This window comes from Panthera uncia (assembly GCF_023721935.1).
Source record: "Panthera uncia isolate 11264 chromosome D3 unlocalized genomic scaffold, Puncia_PCG_1.0 HiC_scaffold_8, whole genome shotgun sequence".
NCBI classification, from domain to species: Eukaryota; Metazoa; Chordata; class Mammalia; order Carnivora; family Felidae; genus Panthera; species Panthera uncia.
The window spans coordinates 68,192,196-68,216,199 of record NW_026057586.1 but is presented as its reverse complement, the minus strand read 5'-3'; the positions used below and the strand labels follow the sequence as shown (position 1 = coordinate 68,216,199).

Here is a 24,004-nt window from a genome sequence, read left to right as displayed (position 1 = left end):
CTTCCTTTTTTATGCTTTGTAATAGTGCTCTCCATGTTCAAGTTTAATTCTTTTCCTGTATGTTTGAAATTTGAAATTTTTTTCTACTCAGCTTCTTGATAGGATACATTTTAGTCATTTATATAGGTTTCCACGTCTCCTTTTTACACAGATGTTTTAGATGGAGATGGTTTTTTTCTTTGAATTTAAAAGAATTAATTTTATTCTGTCAATCGTTGCTTGTTTTCAGAATGGTATTTAACCAGAAAAACTTTTTTTCCTAATACATCATTTTAATTATCTATGTTCCCTTGGATAGTTTTAGGTTTGAATGATCTTTGTTTTGTATATACTTTATTTTCAGTGCGCCTGTTTGCTGTCTAACCCCCATTAAGATGTACTGAAGTGTTTGAGATCCTTTTTATTGAGCCACGAAACCATTTGATACCATTTTTGGCTTTCTGTTGCATTAACAAAGGTTCATGGATATTTGCTAGAGATTTAAAAAATATTCTTACTGTCTTATTAATGCTATAGTTACATTAATTTATACTTTAACCGTGGTAGGTACTTTTGGCCTCGTTCAGTGGAATTTCCAGTATTGCTGCTGCCTCATGAATTGTTTAGTATTGTGTAATTCCCTAACAGAGTTGTTTTGTAACTATAATTACTGCAAATTAAACAAAATCTATTTTAAAAAATTGTTATAGGATACCACTTGGGGGTTAGAATGTTGTTTTCAAAGGACAGACCCAGGTTCAAATTCCTTCTCTTTTGTTAATGGCTCTCTTTTGTCTGGCTTTTGGTAAATTTCTTAACTTCTCTAGGGTTAAGATAAATGGAATAATAATACCTATCTTGTGAGGCCATTTAAGAGTCAGAGATAATTTGTTACTTGTACATAGTATGCATTTGATAGATAATAGCTATGATTGTGACATTTTTATCGAAGGTACAAGTAAGTAGGTTATTCTAGCAAAGCTTGGCATGTGTCTTCTCTTTCTCTTTCCCTTTTTCTTTTAAACCTGTGGTTGATTGCAATGAGCCTGATAAATAGCTTAATTCTCAAATTAAGTATTTCCATTCTTTCCTTTTTTGGATCCACTTATTTTATGTCCTTCCTATATTTGTGAACATTTTAAAACTTTCATCTTTTTCCTTTTTTCTGTCATTCTACTTTCTTTTGTCACCCTCTTGCGATTTAGCACACACACACACACACACAAAATAGCTGAAAAAGGTGCACTTTTATGATTATAGATAAAAAAAATCAACCTTTCAAGGTAATCTTACCAAGTTTTAGTCTCTGATGTTTTTCCCCTTATGATAAGTGAAGTTGTTCTATGTTTACCACTTGCATTAATATTTCAGCTCCATATTTGGCTTCAAGGAAAACTAATTTAGGAATATCTAGAATTATGTAACATGTAAATTAGTTTTTATTATTGAAATCATGAAAGGGTTTTCATATACAATGTGATTCATAATAAAATTAATTTATAAAGAAATTTCCACTACTGTATAAATTCTTTCCATTTCATAAAAACTTTATTTTATACTTAGTTTTCTAGGAATATACTTACAATATAAAAGAAGGTTAAGTTGTACTGTTTTGTTGTAAAGATATGTCTGTTGAAATTATATCAATTTTTTTTTCCTTTGCTGAAAAGACTATTTTTTTCCCATTGAATTATCTTTAGTGCCTTTGTCACAAATCATTTGAGCATAAAAGTGTGGGGCTATTATTGGTCTTTCTATTTTGGCTTTTCTAACTTTCTCATTAAAATCTTTTTGCCTTTTGAAGTCTTTTTCTGAAATGTCATTATTGTCTAGTTTGATTAGGGAAAACATTAATTCTAATTTCTATTTATGGTAATTAAAAAAAGTGTTTTAAAAATGTTTATTTATTTTTGAGAGAGAGAGAGAGACAGAGTGCGAACAGGGGAGGGTCAGAGAGAGAGGGAGACACAGAATCTGAAGCAGGCTCCAGGCTCTGAGCTGTCAGCACAGAGCCTGATGCGGGGTTCAAACTCACAAACAGTGAGATCGTGACCTGAGCTGAAGTCAGACACTTAACCAACTGAGGCACCCAGGCATCCCTCTATGGTAATTTTTTATGTAAATATCTCAGGGCTCCAGCGATTGGATAGAGTCTTTTATTTGTGTCTATTTTGTCTGAATGAGAAATGATTTTGGTGTGTTATGGGCTGCAAAAGAGGTTATGAAAGCCTCTAAAAAGAATAAGCTCAGTGTTATTACCAAATTATGATAGTTATCTCCAACTGCCTCGTAGCTATTGTCTGTTTATGTTCATTCTTTTGTGTCCTGGTTAAGAAATATTTATCTTACTCGGGGTTATAAAGTTTTTCTAAGGTTTTCTTCTAGAATTTTTATAGTTCTTACCTTTCGGTCTTTGATTCATTTCAAGTAAATTTTGCGGTATGTTGTGAGATAGGGGTCAAGATGTATTATTATTTTTTCAATATAGATAACCATGTTCCAGCAACATTTGTTGAAAAGACTATCCTTTCCCCATTGAATGATCTTTGGTGCCTTTGTCACAAATCATTTGACCCCATAAAGTATGGTGCTATTATTGGTCTCTATTTTGTTCCATTGACCTATCTATCCTATGCCCTAAATGCACTGTCTTGATTACTGTAGCTTTATTTATTTATTTATTTATTTATTTTTAACGTTTTTATTTATTTTTGAGACAGAGAGAGACAGAGCATGAATGGGGGAGGGTCAGAGAGAGGGAGACACAGAATCTGAAGCAGGCTCCAGGCTCTGAGCTGTCAGCACAGAGCCCGACGCGGGGCTTGAACTCATGGACCGCGAGATCATGACCTGAGCTGAAGTCGGCCGCTTAACCGACTGAGCCACCCAGGCGCCCCTACTGTAGCTTTATTGTAAGTCTTGACATCAGATATTGTGAGTTTTCCATCTTTTTTTTTTTTTAATGTTTATTTATTTTGAGAGAGAGAGAGAGAGAGAATGCATGTTTGAGTTGGGGAGGGGTAGAGAGGGAGGAAGAATCCCAAGCAGGTTACTTGCTGTCAGCTTGGAGCCCAACGCGGGACTTGATCTCACGAACTGAGATCATGACTTGAGCCAAAATCAAGAGTTGGACATTTAACTGACTGAGCCATCCAGGCTCCCCTGAGTCTTTCATCTTTATTCTTCTTTTCCTAGGTTGTTGTTGATATTATCAGTCTTTGTATTTTTATATAAGTTATGAAACCATCTTATCAATTTTTTCAAAAAGCCTCCTGGGAAATTAATGGGGTTGCATTGAACTTTTAGAGCAGTTTGGAAAGAATTGCCACCTTAACTTTATTCAGTTTTCTAATCATGAACATGGTATCTGTCCCCATTTATTTAGTCCTTCTTTCATTTTCCTTTGTAACCTTTTGTAGTTTCTAGTGTTCAGTCTTGTACATATTTTATTAAATTTATTCCTAAGTATTTTGCTTTTTGATGCTATTATAAATCGATTTAAAAATTTTTATTTTCTATTTCTTCATTGCTAGTATATGGAAATGGAATGGATTTTTGTACTTGGTATCATGTGACCCTGTTAAATTCACTATCAAGTTCTAGTGGGGTTTTTTGCAGATGCCTTAGGATTTTTTCTGCACATGATCATATAACCTGTAAGTAATGACAGGTCTTTTTTTCTTTTGCATATGCTTTTTATTTCTTTCTCTTGATACATTGTACCTGTTAGGATATCCAGTCTAATTCTGAATAGAAATGGTGACAGCAAACTTCCTTATTCATTCTTGATCTTAGTGGGAAGGCATTGAGCTTTTCTTTGTTGAGAATGATGTCCTTAATCTGGTGGAGGATGTTCCCTTCAATTTCTGTTATGACTGAGTGTTGAATTTTGTCATTTTTTCTTCATTAATTGAAATTATAATTTTTTTCTCATTTAGTCTGTTAATATCATAAATTAAATTGATTCTGTTTTGGAATGTTAGGCCAAGCTTACCTTCCATGGGATAAATACCACTTAGTTATTATGTCTTAATCCCTTTTATGTATTGTTGGATATGATTTGCTATAATTTTGTTAAGAGTTTTTGCATCTTTGTGAAAGATATTGATCTGTTTTCTTTTCTGATGATGTCTTTGATTTTGGTATCAGAGTGATACTGGCTTCATACAATGAAGTGTTCTCTCTTCTTGTATTTTTTGAAAGAGTTTTTGTTGGATTGGCATTGTTTGTTTCTTAAATATTTGGTAGAATTCACCAATTAAGCCATAATTGCATGTAGTTTTCTTTATGAGAAGTTTTTATTTTTATCTTTTTATATTTTAAAGTTTATTTATTTATTTTGAAGGGGAGGGAGGGGTAGAGAAAGGAAGAGAAAGAATCCCGAGCAGGCTGCACGCTGCCAGCACAGAGCCTGATGCCAGTCTTGACCCCATGAACCTCAAGATCAATACCTGAGCCGAGATCAAGAGTTAGACGCTGAACTGACTGAGCCACCCAGACGCTTCTGTGGGAAAGTTTTAATTATGAATTCAATTTCTCTGATTGATATAAGACCATTCAAGTTTTCTGTTTCTTCTTAGTTTGGTATTTTGTTTGTTTCACTTAATTTTTACATTTAATTTGGGTTGCAAATTTATTGCTGTAAATTTGTTGATAACATTCCCTTACTATCCTTTTAATTTCTGTAGGATCTTTAGTGATGTCCTTTCTTTCATTCCTGTTATTAATTTGATATTAATTAATTTCTCTGTCTTATCTCATTAGTCTGCTTAGGGATTTATCAATATTATTCATCTTTCCAGACAATCAGCTATTAATTTCATTGATTTTGAATATTATTGTACATTTTCTCTTCCATCAATTTCTGTTCTTTATTTCCTTCTTTATAATTATTTTACATTTAATTTGCTCTCTCTTCCTTTTTCTTTTTTTTTTTTTTAATATTTATTTTTGAGAGAGACAGAGTGTGAGTGGGGGAGGGGCAGAGAGAGGGAGATACAGAATCTGAAACAGGCTCCAGGCTCTGAGCTGTCAGCACAGAGCCTGACATGGGGCTCAAACCCACAAACAGTGAGATCATGACCTGAGGTGAAGTTGGACACTTATGATTGAGCCACCCAGGCGCCCCTTCCTTTTTTTTCTTAAGATGAGAACTTAGGCCATTGATCTTAAATATTCTTTTTTTTTTTTTTTTAAATTTATTTATTTACTTTGAGAGAGAGACAGAGTGAGTGGAGGAGGGGCAGGGAGAAAGAGAGAATCCCAAGCAGGCTCCGTGCTGCCAGTGCAGAGCCCGATGTGGGGCTCAACTCATGAACCATGAGATCATGACCTGAACTGGAACCAAGAATTGAAGACTTAACTGCCTGAGCCACCCAGGCAACCCTTAAATCTTTTTTTCTTTTTTTAACTTTAATTTAATTTTTTTTGTGGGGAGGGGCAAAGGGAGAGGGAGAGAGAGAATCTTCAGCAGGCTCTGCACCCAGCACAGATCCTGATGCAGGGTTTGATCTTACGACTGTGATATCTTGACCTGAGCGAGTTGGATGCTTAACCAACTGAGCTACCCAGGTGCCTTTTCTTCTTTTTTTAAGAAATATAAGCACTTAAAGCCAAAATTTTCTTTGCTAGTACTGCTTTTGCTGCATCCCACAAATTTTGATGTCATATTTTGTCATTCTGTTTAGAATAGTTTTGAATTTTCCTTGGCAGTACTTACTTGATCCATGGGTTATTTTAGAAGTATATTGTCAAATTTCCTAATATTTCTTATTTTTAAAGTTATCTTATTGTTGATATCTAACTTAATCCCATTGTGGATAAAGAACACAATTGACATGATATTAATTTTTTAAAATTTACTGGGGCTTGTTTTATGGCCCATCATGTTTTATCCTGGTGAAACCTGCTATGAGTGCCTGAAAGGAATATGTATTCTGTAGTTGTTAGGTGTAGTTCTATAGATATCAGTTAACTCAAGGTGATTGATACTGTTTATGTCTTCTAGGTCTTTGATGACGTATTATTTTTTGGTCTAATTATTCCATCAATTGTTAGAATAGAGAAGTTAAAATCCACAACTAAGATTTTGGAATTGGCTCTTTTTTTTTAATATTGTGAATTTTTGCTTCATGATTTTTAAAGCTCTGTTATTAACATATACCACTTTATTATTATTTTGTGTTCTTGATGAATTGATCCTTTTATCATTGTGCTAGGTCCCTTTTTATCTTTGGTAGTAATTATTGTCGTAAGGTATATCTGCTTGATTCTAATATAGCCACTTCAGTTTTTTTATTCTTACTCTTTGCATTATGTATCTTTTCTATCCATATATTTTCAGCTTCTCTGGGTCTTTAAATTTCATATTCATCTTTTTTTGACAATATATATTATTTCTTTTTTTAAAAAAAGTTTATTTTTGAGAGAGAGAGACAGAAAGAGTGAGCGAGCTCAGAGAGGAGCAGACGTAGAGGGAGACAGAGAATCCCAAGCATTCTCCATGCTGTCAGCACAGGGCCTGATGCAGGACTCAATCTCATGAACAGAGAGTTCATATCATGAGTGGAAATCAAGGGTTGGATGCTTAACTGACTGAACCACCCAGGCACTCCTGTTTCTTGCTTTTTAAATCAATTTTTTCAGTCTCTGCCTTTTAATTGGAATCTGTGTTTATTAACATTTAATATAATTATTGATGTTGATTTTTTTTTTCTGTACCATTTTATTTGTATTCTCTGTTTTTTCCTGTTACTCTTTTCCTGATGTTTATTGGTTTATTTGACTACTTTTTGAGTTGATTTGTTCTTTTCTTTTGAGAGTTTTTCATTGTTTTTGATTGTTATTGATGTTGTTTGGCAGGTTGTTATTGTTTTGATTGTTATTTTTTTAGAGACAGAGAGAGGGAGAGGGTACAGGGGCAGAGGAAGATAGAGAATCTTAAGTAGGCTCCACACTCAGATTGTGGGCTCAATCCCACAACCCTGGTATCATGATCCAAGCCAAAATCAAGAGTCAGACACTCAACTGACTGAGCCACCCAGGGGCCCCTGGCAGGTTATTATCTTGGTTAGAATAGAATTGCATACTTTGTTTCTTGAATTGCAGCTCTAGTTTCAGTACAGATATTTTGTCTTTATTTGAGCTACTCAAGGATTAGCCAAAGATGTGGGTAGACAGAATTTGAGTATCCCTTTTCTGGTTCTTGTCCTTCTGGGATTCTTTTCCTCCTTGGCCACAGGCAGTGGTTTCCTGTGCTTCAGTATTCTGATTTCCCCAGCCAGAATGACAGTGCTCCAGTCACCCTGGTCACCACTCTGATTGGGAACTCACTTAACAGCTCTCTTCCTCCAGAATCTGTTGGCTTCTATTCACTCTCCAGTGCTTTCAGGTAGGTTATTTTTGTGTTGTATCTAGATTTTGTAGTTGTTTTCTTTGTGGGAGTGGGTTCACTAGGATCTTGCTCAGTAGTTAGTGGAAACAGAAGTGATGTCTTCTCAGTGATCTAAGGTTCCTCATTTTCAGTGGATCCCAACAAAGTCATCTTGCTTCCTTAGGCCCAGTAGCTTTCTTGATGTTTTGAGTTCTCTTTTTAGGGTCATTGTTCCTAGTTACTCATCTTATTCATTTACAATATTTATTTCTGTTTCCTTTTTCATTCATTCATTATATTGGTGAATAGCCCTTCTGCATTCTGTATTCCTTATATATCTTATGCAGTGTATTTCCACAGCCAGTATTATAGTCTAGGTTATTATAGTTTCATTCTTACTTTGTTGTGAGTTAAAAAAAAGTTTTTTTAAATGTTTTTATTTATTTATTTATTTATTTATTTATTTATTTTTTTTCAACGTTTTTTATTTATTTTTGGGACAGAGAGAGACAGAGCATGAACGGGGAAGGGGCAGAGAGAGAGGGAGACACAGAATCGGAAACAGGCTCCAGGCTCCGAGCCATCAGCCCAGAGCCTGACGCGGGGCTCGAACTCACAGACCGCGAGATCGTGACCTGGCTGAAGTCGGGCGCTTAACCGACTACGCCACCCAGGCGCCCCTGTTTTTATTTATTTATTTATTTTTTATTTTTTTATTTTTTTATTTTTTATTTATTTATTTTTTTCCTGTTTTTATTTATTTTTGAGACAGAGAGAGACAGAGCATGAGCAGGGGAGGGGCAGAGAGAGAGGGAGACACAGAATCCAAAGCAGACTCCAGGCTCTGAGCTGTCAGCACAGAGCCTGACGCGGGGCTCAAACTCACGGTCTGTGAGGTCATGACCTGAGCTTAATTCAGACGCTTAACCGACTGAGCCACCCAGGCGCCCCTGTCGTGAATTTTTTTATTGTAACAATATTCTAATGAAAAACTTTCTGTTGTTTCGTGTTTCCAAGTAACCCGATATTCAAGACTCTGCACAAATGGTTATATTTCCCCCTTTATTACTTGCTGCTGGGATGACAAACCTGCTCTTTTTATTGATTGTGTCTTTTCCTTTTTTTTTTTTCTTCCTGTTTATGCCAAACTGTGCCTGAATTTTGTTCCTTGCTTCCGCTTGTCTAATTCAATTCTCATCTTTCCCTGAAAGCTACATTGAGCTTCTGTGAATATGATAGTCATTTTGCTAATTTCAATTAATTATTTATATTGTTTTACACACACACACATATATATATATATATATATATATATATATATATATATATATACACACACACACACACATACATAAAAATGTATGTTACTTAAGTGTATCTGAGTCTTTAGCTTGAAAGTGCCTGGAAAGCTTGTCTTCTACTATAGCCCAGACATTGCAGAGAGAGAGAGGGACAGAGGATCTGAAGCAGGCTCTGTGTTGAAAGCACAGACCCTGATGCAGGGCTTGAACTCGTGAACTGTGAGATCATGACTTGAGCCGAACTTGGACGCTTAACCGACTGAGCCACCCAGCCATCCATCCTTAAAATTTTCTTTTCACTTTAGTGTCTAAGTCAAAGAGAAAAGAGATATAATTGTGCATTTCCGTCTTGAAGACTTCTAAGGAAGTAGATGTCACAGACCATAAGCTTTGACAATATAAGTTTTCTTTTTTTTTAATTAGCCAATTTTCTCAATAGATTTAGTTCACTTTTTAATCAGTTGTGGAAGGGATCTAACATTTCTTTCAAATCTCCCACCTTAAAACCTTTCATGTATTTAGTGAGTTAGCATAGTATAATGTAAATAGGATGTACAGGCAGTCTTCACTTTGCATGGTAGGACAGTACCATAGAGGCAACTGTACAAGCTGAAAAATCTTACATGAACTTTGCAATGATTTCAACTGTTCTGTGGCCTTTTTAAAATTTTTTAAATTTTTTACTTAAAAAACTTTTGATATTTATTTATTTTTGAGAGAGAGAGAGAAAAATTGTGCCTGCACGTGCACGCACACATGCTCACACACACACATATGCACGTGCAAGGGGGAGGGGCAGAGAGAGAGGGAGACACAGAATTGAAAGTAGGCTTCAGGCTCTGGGTGGTCAGCACAGAGTCCAGTGTGGGGCTCTAACTCATGAATGACAAAATCATGACCCGAGCCAAAGTTGGACACTTAACTGAGAGCCATCCAGGTGCCCCAAGAATGGAAAAACTATTAAAACAGATATTTAGTACATTGTGCTTTAAAATGTTAGAAACGTTGAGAATTTGTTTTATTTTTTTGTAAAAAACTTCTCTGTAGTTATTTGAATTGTTCTTGTTGCTTTCTTCTCATCGTATAAATTACAGTACAGAGTATCTTTTCTGTGCCTTGGTGAATTGTCATACTACTTTCTAGTTTGGGTCAGCTTATAAAATGTTAATCTTCAGTGTGAAATATCTCTGAGCATTCCTGCAGTTACAGTAATTTTGCCAGAATAATGTTCTCTGGAACATTTTAGCCTTTTGGTCACAACCACTTTCCTCATTTACGTTGACAAGTTCATTCTCAAAGTTCTAACTGGACCTCTTCAACAGTGGCTGTGTCAACATTCCCATCGTCCACTATTTCTTCTATAACTCTCTTTGTGTTTGAGCTGAATTTTATCTTCAGCATTATCACTCTTTATTTCTTTGCTGCATTCATCTTTGTTCCTCAATTCTCCTTTTCCAAAACCCATTTTTATAAAATGTCCACACGGGTTTGTCACTGGAAGATAAAGGGGCAACACAACCACCTTTTTGCTGTTTCTGTGTGAGCTGAATAACAGATGTATGCAGTGACCAATCATCACAGAGTTTGAAACGAGTGATGTGATTGGTCATTAATCATGATGCATAACTCTTAATTATATAGCAATTGTGGACTGAAAAACCAGCAGTGGAATTTGTACTTTATGCATTTACTCACAGTTAATATACCATGGTAATTGAAATTTGAATTGTGGTATTAGGGAATTGGTGTAATTTAACTGTGGTAACTGAAATCCTCATATATTGAAACAACATACATGTGAAGCAAGAACTGCTGGGTTTTTGGAGTTGGATCTAAGTTATTTCGTCCTTACACGTTGCTTCACTTTCATATGCCTCAGTTTTCCCATTTGTAATTTGGGTTAATATCACAAACTTGAAAGGGTTGTATTGAGGATTAAATAAAATAATGGTAGGCACTTAGCAGAGCATTTTTCACATATAGTTTTTTTTAATATATTATGATTATTAATGGTGATCACCCTCATGGTGATATTTGTATTTAGACACACATTAATTTTTTTCAAACTATCCAATAATTTTTTGACCATTTCTCTTCACTTTATAATAATCTCAGTAATTTTCTGAATCTTTCCAATTTCTACTGATCATTTTTCAAAAAGTGTGATGACAAAATGGGTAAAATATTCCATTAAGATATATCTGTTGCAGAGGGAAGGGGAGGAATTATTTTTTGCCACTTATAGAGGACATATACTCTTTTGAATAACTTATCAGATCCTACTGGTCTTTTTAAAGTATGCTATATTTCATTTATTTGATTTCAGTAAATATCTATTAGGCATTTACTATAAATGCAAGCATCGTTCTGCTTTTTCCTCTGATAATGGTATTCAGTTGATTTGTCTCCTTTTTTAAAATTTAGCATATTCATCTTTTTTCATTGTTTTGGTATTCTGCTTCTTTTCCATGATTAAAAAAAAATGCATCATTGAACTGTACTTGTATCCACTGGTTTTTGCTTTGTAACAAATCACTCCAAAACAGTGACTTAAAATAACAACCATTTATTTAGCTCAGGATTCTGTATGCCAGCTGAGTGACTTTTCTAGTCTGGGCTGACTCAGCTGATTTCTGCTGGACTTGCTCATGTGTTCAAGTTCAGCTAGAGGTTTGCCTGATGGTTGGATCATTGAAGATAGTCTTACTCACATTTCTGACAATTGCTATGCTGTTGGCAACAGCAGCTGGAGAACAACAGTAACTGGGCCTTGTGCCTCTCATCATTTTCCCGAGCTTCTTCCCATGGCAATTGTAGGATTCCCCCAACTACAGGAGAGTGGAAGCAGCAATGTGCAAGCATTTTCTGACGACTCTCTTTCTACCAAATATGCTATTATCCTCTGGGGCAGAGTAGGTCACATGGCCAAGCCCAGAACCATGTAGGATGGGATTACCCAAGGGCATATATATAGAAAGGGAAGAATCTACAGCCATCCTTGTAATTTTCCCCAGTATTCTTTGTCAGTCAGATTATACACTTAGTGTGGTACATATTCACGTACCCCCCTTCCTAGAACATAACCCTCTTTAGTTGTTTGTATTTTGTTTTAACTTTTTACCCTAGATCTTTCTGGTCTGGAATTTTCTTGAATCACATCTTTTCAGACAAGTCTATTGTGAAGTAGTTTATATCATTTCAGTGTGAATTATGAGTTATAAAAAATAGTTATATTCTTTAAGGGTACCGTAGGAAAAGAAAACCAAAGGAATGGTAGATTTTCATATGGTGTAACTATATAAAAACTATATAAGGGAAAGTTCCACAGCAGGACTTTCCCATTAATTGTAAAGCATACCACGAATACCTTGTCTTTCTGTATGAATTTAAAGCTCTTTCATATTTTCATTTTTTGATTATACTTGATGAGAGAATCCTATTATCAAGTATAATTCTTAATGAGAGAATATTATACATTGTCAGGTATTATACCTGATGACAGTTATATGTAAAAAAAAAATGTGAATATCTTGGCCCCATGTTTCCTTTTGGTTTACCTATATTATAATAATAACAAAATATAATAGCTTTTGTTGAATGGTTATTTACCAAAAGATTGTCTGAATCTTTTTATTTGTGTATCAATTTTATACTCACAATCTTAGAAGTTAGATATAATTATTAGCCCAACTTTACAATAGTGAACATTTACAGTTAGTGAGAGATTAAATAACTTGTCTAGTACATCCAACTAGTAAAAGAGTTGGACTTTAACCCAGGTCTGTCCTATCTGAGTCTAAAGAATTTTTCCTTTATCCGTGTACTGTACTACTTGCCTAAACAAAAGAGTTCATCAGTTAAGAGATTTTAAGAGTTCAGAATTCTCTTTTAAGTTTTAACACTGTTATGTTCATAAGATGTTGAGGATACTATTCAATTTCACTTTTCTATAATATAAATCAGACTCTGACAGTGCAGTTTTTTTTGCCTTTTACTTGTCATTACAAGTAAACAAAGTGTTTTAAATGCATTGAATTTTAAAAAGAAGTTTGTAAATGTATTGGAGCTTAATAACAGAAATGCATAAAATAATGTTTTTAAGCTATATATATATATTTTTTTAAAAGTCCAGCATGGAACACATCCAGCATGGAACCCAACACAGGACTTGAACTCATGACCCTGAGATCAAGACCTGAGCTGAGATCAAGAACCACACTTAACTGACTGAGCCACCTAGGCACCCCTAAGTTAGATAATCTTAATAGTATGCATTCATTATATACTTTTGAGACCATATATGTTTTTTATAATTAACTTTTTTTTTTTTTTTTAGCAAGAATTAAGTATATTTATTGAATAGTTCTGTGATGCTAGGCAGTGTTCTAAACCAAGAATACGGCAGAACAAAGTTACAACTAATGTTTCAGTGGAGAGAAGCAGAAAATAAAGTAATATATGAAAAGATTTTAAAACAATAAGCACTCTGAAGATAATTTCAAACAGAGTAAAAGAATTGAGAGTACTGAGAAAAGAGGATGACAGAGTTATGGAAGAGTTTGTGGGAAGAGATGATTCAGATGAGACCTGAGAGAACCAGATGTGGGCAAAGTGCATTGTAGGCATAATAAACAGCTAATGTGAACTTGGCTAATTGAAGAAAATAGCACAAAGGCCAGTGGAACATAGTGAGTGAGTGAGTGAGTGAAATGGAGGTGGTAGGATAAGGTTGTTGAGGTGGGCTGTGGCCAGGTCATGCGGGGCCTTTTAAGCTATTATAAGGAGGTAATGTTTTATTCAGATACTTGATGGATGTCACGTGTGTGTGTGTGTGTGTGTGTGTGTGTGTGTGTGTATTATATATGTTTATATATAATATATACAAAATACAATATATTATATAATATATAATATATATTATGTATGTATTTATTTTGAGAGTGAGAGAGCAAGAAGAGGAGGAGCAAAGAGAGAAGGGAGAGAGAGAGAATCCCAGGCAGTCTCCACACTGTCAGCACAGAGCTGGATGTGGGGCTCAAACTCATGAACAGCCAGGTCATGACCTGAGTTGAAACCAAGAGTCAGAGGCTTAACTGACTGAGCCACCCAGGTGCCTCAGATCTAAGGTAGACAGATGACATACTTAATTTATGGTCATTCTAGTTAAAGATTAAACATATGTTTAATTTCCTCATATTTGTGACTTTCCAAATTTCCTTCTATTATTGATTCCAAATTTCATTCTATTATGTATGATTGGAGAACATACTTTGTATCATACCAATCTTTTAAAATTTATTTAGGATTGGTTATAGGTTTAGGTTATGGCCTTACATATTATCTGTATTCAAGAATATTTCATGTGCCCTTAAGAAAAATGTGTATTCTGCTGTTGTTGGGTAGGGTGGTCTGTAGATGTTCATTAGGTCTAGTTAGTTTATAGTGTTGTTCAAGTCTTCTGTTTCTTTGTTGATGGATGATCTTATTCATTATTGAAAGTGGGATATGAAGTCTCCAATTATGGTTGAATTTTCTATTTTTCCATTTAATTCTATCAGTTTTTGCTTCATGTATTTTGGGGGCTTTGTTGTTGGGTATTTGTCACAGACTTTGAGTCTGGAGTTCTCTCTTGTCCAGCAAGAGAGTGGATACAGAATTGAATATGAGAGAGGCTAATGTCTGGGAGGAGACAAGAGCCCCAAGTAAGGGTCCTTGCTCTGTATTAGGATCAGAAGGCTTACAAACGTCATGGGCATGCAGAAAGAGACAATAAAACAGTGATCATTAACTCGTGTGTGAGAGAAAGGGGGTTTTGAAGATATGCAGTGTTAGGGGTAAGAGTCAATACAAATGAAAATCATTTGTAAGGGGTTAAGAGTCAATTTGTTAGGGGTAAGAGTCAATACAAATGAAAGTGCTGAGCAGAGGGCCGATTACTGCAGGCAGCAGGCACTGTGTCTGTTTATCTTAACTTTTCTAGGCTAAGACAGATAGAATATGCTACCACAGGGTTAACAAGGCATTTTTCTTGCTAATTAGCTCTGGGTGTTTTCACCCTGTTGCTGCAGCTTTCCAATTGTACCTGTTCTCGGATGCTTTCTTCCTGTGGAAGCAGCTTTCTGCTCTGCACTTTGTTCTATGCTGGGGGCACTCTCACCCTGTGGTGGCTTTCCACCCTAAACCTTGTTAACCGATTGGTGCAAGCTCAGAGAATTCTTAAACTTATTCCCCACAGGTATTTATATTTTTATGATTATTATATCTTCCTGGGAGATTGATCCTTTTATCATTATAGAATATTCTTCCTTGTCTTTAGTAACAATTTTGGTTTTAAAATCTATTTTGTTGATATTGATATAGCCACTCCATCTCTCATTTGGTTACTGCTTGCATGATGTATCTTTTTCCATACTTTCCCTTTCAACCTATTTGTGTCTTTGAAACTAAAGTGAGTGTCTTCTAAAACTTTTTTTTAAGGTTTATTTATTTTTGAGAGAAAGAGACAGAGCATGAGCAGGGGAGGGGCAGAGAGAGAGGGAGACACAGAATCTGAAGCAGGCTCCAGGCTCTGAGCTGTCAGCACAGAGTCTGATGCAGGGCTTGTCAGCACAGAGTCTGATGCAGGGCTTGTCAGCACAGAGTCTGATGCAGGGCTTGAACCCATGGATCATGAGATCATGACCTGAGCCAAATTCAGACATTTTAACCGACTGAGCCACCCAGATGCCCCATAAAGTGAGTGTCGTCTAGACAGCATATAGTTACATCATTTTTAAAATACTTTTTTAAAAAGCTTATTTACTTATTTTGAGAGAGTGTGAGCAGGGCAGGGGAAGAGAGAGAGAGGGAGAGAGAATCCCAAGCAGACCTTTCAGTGTCATTGTGGAGCCCAATGCAGGGCTTGAACCTACAGATTGTGAGATTATGACCTGAGCTGACCAGAAGTCAGAAGCTTAACTGACTCAGCCACCAGGCGCTCCCATTGTTTTTTAAATCCATTTTTCTAGTCTGCATCCTTTGATTGTAGTGTCTCAATATAACTCCATTTATATTTAATGCCTTTTTGTTACTTATTTTTTTATATGTCTTTTTTTCTATATGTCTTTGTTAATTTGTTTTCTATATACCTTTTTCTTATTCTTTTATGTTAAATATTTTGTAGTGTACCATTTACATTCCCTTGTTTCTTTTACTATATATTTTCTTGGTGGTTGCCCTAGAGATTGTAATTAGCAGTAAAATTTGTGTCAACTTAATTTTATTTTTGTATATTTATTATTTTATTAAAGTTTTATTTATTTAAGTAATCTTTACACCCCCTGTGGGGCTCAAACTCATGACCCTGATGTCAAGAGTGGCACATGCTTTTGAGTCCACCAGATGCTCCTCGACTTGATTTAACAGTGTACAAAAACTTTGGTCCAGTATATCTCTATTCCCTTTTCTTTTGTTGTGTTAGTGTCATACAAACTGTATCTTTCTATATTGCAAGGTAATCAGCATAGTCTTATATGCCACTGTCTTTTAAATCATAGTAGTTCTGTCTTTTTATTGATATTCTCTATTGGATGAGACATTGTCCTTTAATTGTTTAGGCATGGTTTTCTTTACTACTTTGAACATGTTTATAATGGCTGATTTAAAGTCTTTGCCTAGTAAGTTCAATGTTAGTATTTCTTCAGGAACAGTTTCTATTGCCTGCTGTTTTTGCAGTGTTTGGGCCATGCTCATCTGTTTTTTTCTACGTCTCATCATTTTTTGTTGAAAACTGGACATTTTAAGTAATATGATGTGTCAACTCTGAAAATCAGATTCTTCCCCTCCCATCCCCCCACTGGGTTTACTGTTGCTTTTGTTGTTGCCTTTTTGAGTTAGTTACCTCTCTGGACTAATTTTTTAAAGTCTATATTCTTTTTCATGTGCATCCACTGAAATCTGTGCTTGGATAACTTAGTGGTCAGCTTTGATGGGACAGAGATTCTATAAATGTCCCCCCCACCCCCCCCAGCCAATGCCTCCCCTGCCCTCAATGAATGCCTTGAATGAATAAGTCTTCTAGCCTTTGTTAAAGAGTTCCCTGTGTGTGTTGGGCATATCTTCAGTACTCTGGCAGTTTACAACCTTGTCTTAGCTTTTACTTCCTGTTGGTTTGAACCTCAAGTTCAGCCAGAGGTAAGAGATTAGGGTGTTCTTGAGTCTTTCTTGGGCAGGTGTATAGCCCTATACGTTCCTACATTCACAAGAATATTCTAGAGTTTTTCAAAGCCCTCTAAGAACATCTAATTTCCCAGATTTTTCTTTTAATTTTTTCGTTAGCCTGTTTTTTTAAGTTTTGTTTGTTTGTTTGTTTATTTATTTACTTATTTAGAGAGAAAGAGAGAGGAAGGGAGGGGCAGAGAGAGGGGGTGACAGAGAGAATCCCAAGCAGGCTCGCAGTGTCAGCAAGGAGCCCGATTTGGGGCTCAAACCCATGAACCATGAGATCATGACCTGAGCTGAGATCAAGATTTGGATGCTTAACTGACTGACACACCTAGGTACCCTAAAAAGGAATACTTTTTATATGTTAGATTTGCAGTGTGTTTATTTTTCTCTGTTAATTTATATACCTAATTATTATTTTTTAAAGTTTTTTAAATATTTATTTTGAGAGAGAATGTACTCGTGTGCAAATGGGGGTGGGGAAGAGAGAGAGGGAGAGAGAGAATCCCAGGCTCTGTGCTCACAAACAGTGAGATTATGACCTGAGCCAAAATCAGGAGTTGGATGCTTAACTGACGGAGCCACCCAGGTGCCCTATACTGAATTATTTTTAACAGGTATATAATATTGCAATTTAATATTTTTGACTTTATTTAAGAAGAAAATGGTAATCTTTAACAAGAGATGAGGCAAAAGTAGTTTGCAAGGTTTTTTTCTTGGGTACATTTATGAAGGCAAAAGTAGTCTTTGTTTCTTTGTTATGCAAGAAAGATTTCAAACAGACTACAGAGAAAAGTACATTTTCTAGTTGCCACCATGTGACTGGTAGCTTTTTCCCCTTGGTGTTGAAGTGAGCCTTTCTTAAAGCTCACTCGTCATTGTTTACTTATTTATGCATTTATTTTTTATTTTACTATTGTTGATTGGAGATGAAAAACCAGTTTTTCACTGAGAGGCATTTTTCTCATAAATTTCAGCCTGAAGTAGTGCTGATCCACAGCATCTTATTGGGAACCAGGCTTTTGTGGGATAGAACCAACTACTTTAAGGTGCATGCTTTGTCCTTGGGAAATTATTCAGGAAGTCTGACAAGAAGGGAAGTCTTGCTGTAAAGGAAATTCAGGAAATAGGAGCTCAGTTATTTAAATTCTCAGATTTGTTTATCATAATTCATTTTTAAGAATGTTTTAATGACAAAGTTATAAACATGATAAGTATGATAAGTAACAAATTTCCTTCCAGCTCCCAGATGGTATGTATTTACCACTAAGGAATGTGAATGCATTGTTTTAAATGAAGTGAAAGTTTTCTTGTCATTTATACTTGACAGTTGATTAAACTGTAGATAAACACTTTGTGGGTGATATTATTTAAAATGTATTAGAACACCCAGCCTTTTCAAGGTTTCTATTTGTCTTGGTTCCTGTAATAAAAGCTTGGTAGCATTTTTCATGTTAACGAAGAGAGTAAACTATCCCAGGGATTTTCATAGTCATTTCATAAAAGCATGTTTCGGTAACTCTCAAAAAAAAAAAAAATTCAGATTAGAAGTTATGAAAGCAACTCCAGAAACAACGTCAAAGAAAGTTTTTCCAAAAAATATACATACTTTAAAAAATATTTATTTATTTTGAGAGAAAGAGAGTGTGTGCATGTGTGTGTGTGCAAGTGCAAGCAGGGGAGGGGCAGAGACAGAGGGGGAGAGAGAATCCCATGCAGGCTCTGCGCTGTCAGCATAGAGCCTGATGTGGGGATTGGTCCCACAAACTGTGAGATCATGACCTGAGCTGAAATCAAGAGTTGGTTTCTTGACCAACTGAGCTACCCAGGCACTCTCCCAAAATAGTTTTAAATGATAAGATTGGTAGATGACCCATATATGTAAATAAGATTTATCTTTTTTTGGAAATTGAAGTATTACTACTACCAAAATTAGAATGTTTTTTATATTTGTCTTACTATAGAAACACTGGAAGTCATTGAATAAATCTGGTTATTGATTAGATTTAGTAATTTTTTTCTTGAGATTAATTACATAGTTGCATTTTTAAAAAAGTTTATTTAGTTTGAGAGAGAGACAGCGTGAGTAGGGGTGGGGCAGAGAGAGAGGGAGAGAGAGAATCCCAAGCAGGCTCTGCACTGCCAACACAGAGCCCAACAATGCAGGGCTCAAACTCACTGAACCCAGAACTGCGAGGTCATGACCTGAGCCGAAACCAAGAGTTGGACGCTCAACCTACTGAGACACCCAGGTGCCCCATACAGTTGCAGTTTTGGAGAGGGCTATGAAAAGCTTTATTTTTACAATATATTTTAAAAGGCACTTGTAGGTAACTTTATAGAATATTTCTGTTGTTGTGTTAATTTGCATTCTCTGGAAGGAGTATCTTGTAACTTAATTTAAGGGAAATATTTTTTCTTGCCAATTGAAGTCCAGTGAGGCTTTTAAGAACTGCAGTTATTATTGCCTCATGGGTTTATTAGTTTAGACAATTTTTGAGATATAATATATTGTCAAAACATTTATTTTAATTTTTAACTTTTAATTTTGAAATAATGTCATGTGTTTATTAGTTTAGATACTTCTTTTTAAATATGCTACACTCCACTGTTAGAGCAACTATAAATTTTATTTACTTATGTTTTTATATTTTAATTTTGGAATAATGTGAAACATACAGAAAAGTTGTGACATGAGTTCGAAGTACTTTTTAAAAAAATGTTTATTTTGAGAGAGAGAGAGAGAGAGAGAGAGGGAGAAAAGAGAAAAGAATCCCAAGCAGGGTTTGTGCTGTCAGCAAAGAGCCTGACGTGGGGCTCTATCCCATGAGCTTTGAGATGATGACCTGAACCAAAACCAAGAGTCATACACTCCAGGTGCCCCTAGGTCAAAGTACTTTTGTATATATCCTTCCTCTGGATCCTCCAGTTATTAACATTTTATCATATTTGGCTTATATTTTCCCTTACCTATTATTGTTATTTTCTCAACCATTTGAGAGTAAGTTGTAGATATGATGTCCCATCATCCCTAAATCCTTAGGTATATATCGAGAGCACGCTGATATATAACAGTAATAAAACCATTAAAATCAAGACATTAACATTGATGCAACACTGCTATGCAATCCATAGACCCTATTAAAATTTCAGCGATTGCCCAGGATTATACTTTATAGATGCCCTTTCTTTTCTGGCTCTGGATGATGAACCTGGCAAGAAATATATTAGGAGTTTAGTTCAGATAAACTCTAGTATCAGGTCTGTACCACCTGCTCACGTTATGAGTAGTTTATTTGATTGACTAGATTTTGACCATTAGTGGGTTCCTGATTGTTATTTCCTTGGTTTGTGCCCTGACCTTTGATCACTAAAATAATATATTTTTAATCCTAAAAGCTGGACTGGCAGCTTTTACCTAGCTTGAGGCTCACTGCTACCGGTCTGGACTTTTTGCCTGACTCTTAATCCTGACAGCCAGTTCATCTCTCATTTTTGTATCTTTAGCATAGTTATATAAAAATAAAATATTTTTGTGCCTGTTCAGTATCATGCCAGGCCCTCTGTTGGGTGCCTCTTCTCTTCTCTGTAGGAGTTAGGCACAATATAAAACTATTGGCATTTAGAATAATTCCATGTGTCACACACAGTCAATTATTATTACTGTATAAAGCTGAATAGAGCTACTTACCTGGAACTCTGTGTGTGGGTATTATATTCTCCTGTGAATCTTGGGGCAGGGAGAATGTGCTCTGGAATTACTTTGGATTATGCTCCTGCCTATAGGCTCCATCTGACTTCAGCTCAGGTAGTGATCTTACGTTGGGGAGTCCCAGTCCTGCATCTGGTGATCTCACCTGCTTCTGGTGAACAGGAGCCTTGCTTTAGGTGAGCCCAGCTTCCTCTCTCTCTCTCTCTCTCTCTCTCTCTCTCTGTCTCTGCCCCTCAGTCACTTGTGCCCTATTTCTCTCTCTCTCTCTCTCTCTTTCTCTAAAAACAAAACAAAACGAAAACAAAAACAAACAAAAACCTCCTCAGGTAGTTTGTTATTTCACGAGGGAATGAATTAATGAAATCATAGCCTACCGTTTGGGATTGGTCGGCGACTCTTGGAATAGTTAATTGTAGACAGAATATTCAGTGCTTGAGAATTAAATAGTGAATATTAGTATGATACACATTTGCATCAGTTTCTAAAAGTCAGAGGTCTATTTCCTATGTTAAGTTTATTATGGTTCTAATAATACAGTGAGTAATTTTCAGTGTAATTGGCCTCTTGTGCATGCATAAAGTCTTTTATACATCCATATGATCTTGCATTAAAAGCTGCACATTTTTGAGTAAAATTCAACTTGCCTTTGGTTTTATGAATCTTCTAGACTTGTGCGCCCTCTTGTGTCTAACTTACAGTTAACACTGTTCTATATTTTGTGGCTTTCAGGAGTTCGATGTATCATGTTAATATATGTGCATTTTTTGAAGAGATTAAAGATTTACAAGTAAAATAAATAGTCAATGCATTTTACCCAATCTTGTTATTGTAAGAGGAAAGAATGTTGTTTCCTGGTTTTGTTCCTTACATTAACTTTCACACACTTGACATCAAATTTTATTATATTTAATTAATGCATTTATTGAAGGATATGTCCTTGATCATAAATTATTTTGAAAAAGGCTTAGAAAGTTTCATTATACTATTATTTTTACATGAAGGTTTTGTGACTGTTGTCAGCTATGTTGGGTGGTCAAGCTAGTAATAGTAAGTGTTTGGCATATTGTAGACCTTCAGTAAATATTTGTTGAGAGGAAGAATGGAAGTATCATAACCAAAGACTTGTATTTTCTTATTGACTGGGAGAATTGAAATTAGTTGGATAATTGCTAAGTTTTGCTATATTCTGAAGGATAATTTGTTACTCTGGTTACAAAGACACCTGGAAAACAAGTGACTTTTGATTTTTGGGACCATATTTAATTGAAGTAGCACCTTTATACCTCATGATATTTATGATCATATTAAAATCTCCATGTATACGGGCCACTGAGTGTGGGTGGCTCAGTCGGTTGAGTGTCCAACTTCGGCTGAGGCCATGATCTCACAGTTCTTGAGTTCAAGCCCCGCATTGGGCTCTGTGCTGTCAGTGAGGAGCGTGCTTGGGATCCTCTGTTGGCCCCTAACCAGCCCCTCCTCAAAAATAAATAAACATTAAAATATTTAAAGTCTCAATGTATAGCCCTCTTCTGATCACCATGGAGCTAGAGCTCCCTTTATCTGGAGCCATCATGGACTGAATTGCTTTGATTTTGTGGATCCCTTTGGAATCAGATCAACTTTGGTGTGGGTTTATGAGCCATTGTATCAAGTGATAATAGAAGATTAGCAAATAGTGTCATAAACAAATCATTCCTGGGTAGGTGATGGGTATTGAAGAGAGCATCTTTTGGGATGAGCACTGGGTGTTGTATGGAAACCAATCTGACAATAAATTCATATACTAAAAAAAAAAATACAGATGGAAAAAAAACCAAATCATTCCTTTTAAATGGGGGTGGAATTAAAAAGGTGATTATGAAGAGTTTGTTATCAAAGGTTCAGAATTTGAGATTGCCTTGCCTGCCTACTAGATAATAATAAAACCCTCTTACATTTGATTTGTGTAGGCAATTATAGGTTAAATTGGTACAATTTAGAGATGGAGATAAAAGACTTTGTATGGCTTTCTTGATTATATTCTTAAATTTAATATATTAAATTTTAAAGAGTGAGATGTAGGATTCTTCCTGTAAATCCCACATAGCTTTATAAATATATGGTGTCACAGAGAAATAGATATGTTCTTGATTTTAGTGTTAATTTGTCCTATACAGAATCATGCCTGTGCTTGTGCCCTTGGAATTTTCATTCAACAAGGAATTCACTCATAGTTTTGCAATTTACCAAATCACTAAATCAAAAAGAAATTACTTTTGGAAAATTTACTTACATATAGTGTATTTTTCTAAAGATTTGCTGCTCTGTGTCGTGAATAACCACACCCATAATCCTGCCTCTTTTTGTTCGTATTATATGTAGTATGTAGATTGATATTTTGATCTTCTTTTAACTTTCATCTCACAATTAACAGATTTAAGAGAGCTCATTTTCTGTGCACCAAATTGAGGAAATTTTGCTCTCTCTATATATTTAGGGTACTGTATACATTATTTGACAAATTTTTAGTAAATAGTAATTGCATGCATAATACCATGTCAACCATTCCATGGTTATAAGCAATACATTTTTTGATTTACCTTTAGACAATTTGTATATATGTAGAAGTGTTTACACCTTTCAAATTACATTTCCATTTATTATTACAGCTTTTTCCTTGTTTCAACCCTATGAGGTCAGCATGGCAGGCATTTTATTTTATTTTATTTTAAAAACATTTTTAATATAATTTTTCAATGTTTATTCATTTTTGAGCGAGAGAGACAGACAGAGTGTGAGTGGGGCAGGAGCATAGAGAGAGGCAGACACAGAATCTGAAGCAGACTCCAGGCTCTGAGCTGTCAGCAAAGAGCCTGACACAGGGCTCAAACTCACAGGCCGTGAGATCATGACCTGAGCCGAAGTTGGATGTCTAACCGACTGAGCCACCCAGGTGCCCCAGCATGGCTGGCTTTTTAATCCCAGTTTCACAGAGATTGTGACTTGACTCGATGAATTGGTGTATGTGGAATTTCCTTGTAACGTATAAAAGGATTAAAAATGTAAGGGAATTTTATGGTCTATTAGGCTATTCTCAAATTTTAGTCTTTTTTATTTTAAGTCCAATATTCATTTTCCCTCTGTATGTACTGTGTTTTTCCATACAGAGCACATCATATTGGCCTGTTGCCATACTGCTCGTGGCCAGTAATTCTGCTTCTCTTTAATAGTTTTGTTAATTGGAAATAGTGTCATGTACCTTGCAATATAATTCTCAGGCTCTTCTTTTGTGTTCCTGTCCACATAATGGAGGCAGTTTTAACCCTTCTACTATCCACATTTTGGTTTAAGAAACAGGGATAAAATTGTGTTTAAACAAAAACTAACTAAAATACCAATATCAAAAGCTTGTACACAGGGGCACCTGACTGGCTCAGTCAGGAGAGCATGCAACTCTTG

General features: G+C 35.5%; 1 protein-coding gene across 1 annotated transcript in view; it reads left to right on the top strand.

The window, feature by feature from the left end:
* The window catches only part of TTC28 (tetratricopeptide repeat domain 28), a 622,119-nt gene that overhangs the window by 40,385 nt on the left and 557,730 nt on the right, over positions 1–24,004 (top strand). The window lies entirely within an intron of this gene.